Source organism: Bison bison, unplaced genomic scaffold, assembly GCF_000754665.1.
Source record: "Bison bison bison isolate TAMUID 2011002044 unplaced genomic scaffold, Bison_UMD1.0 scf7180017864365, whole genome shotgun sequence".
Classification (NCBI taxonomy): domain Eukaryota; kingdom Metazoa; phylum Chordata; class Mammalia; order Artiodactyla; family Bovidae; genus Bison; species Bison bison.
Window position 1 is genome coordinate 789,310 of NW_011494937.1, and position 682 is coordinate 789,991.

The 682-nt window shown below is 44.9% G+C and overlaps 1 protein-coding gene across 2 annotated transcripts in view; it reads left to right on the forward strand.

Annotated features, from left to right (window-relative positions):
• EMR3 (egf-like module containing, mucin-like, hormone receptor-like 3) overlaps nucleotides 1-682 on the forward strand; it is a 62,630-nt gene that overhangs the window by 43,984 nt on the left and 17,964 nt on the right. The window lies entirely within an intron of this gene.

Genomic DNA, 682 nt, shown 5'->3' on the forward strand with positions numbered 1-682 from the left:
GTCCCCTTCTCCTCCTGCCCTCAATCTTTCCCAGCATCAGGGTCTTTTCAAATGAGTCAGCTCTTTGCATCAGGTGGCAGAAGTATTGGAGTATCAGCTTCAACATCAGTCCTTCCAATGAACACCCAGGACTGATCACCTTTAGGATGGACTGGTTGGATCTCCTTTCAGTCCAAGGGACTCTCAAGAGTCTTCTCCAACACCACAGTTCAAAAGCATCAATTTTTCGGTGCTCAGCTTTCTTTATAGTCCAACTCTCACATCCATACATGACCACTGGAAAAACCACTGACTAGACAGACCTTTGTTGGCAAAGTAATGTTTCTGCTTTTTAATATGCTGTCTAGGTTGGTCATAACTTTGCTTCCAAGGAGTAAGCATCTTTTAATTCATGGCTGCAGTCACCATCTGCAGTGATTTTGGAGCCCCCAAAAATAAAGTCTGACACTGTTTCCACTGTTTCCCCATCTATTTGCCATGAATTGATGGGACCAGATGCCATGATCTTAGTTTTCTGAATGTTGAGCTTTAAGCCAACTTTTTCACTCTCCTCTTTCACTTTCATCAAGAGGCTCTTTAGTTCTGACACATTCAGTTCAGTTCAGTTCAGTCGCTCAGTCGTGTCCGACTCTTTGCGACCCCATGAATCGCAGCACACCAGGCCTCCCTGTCCATCACCAAC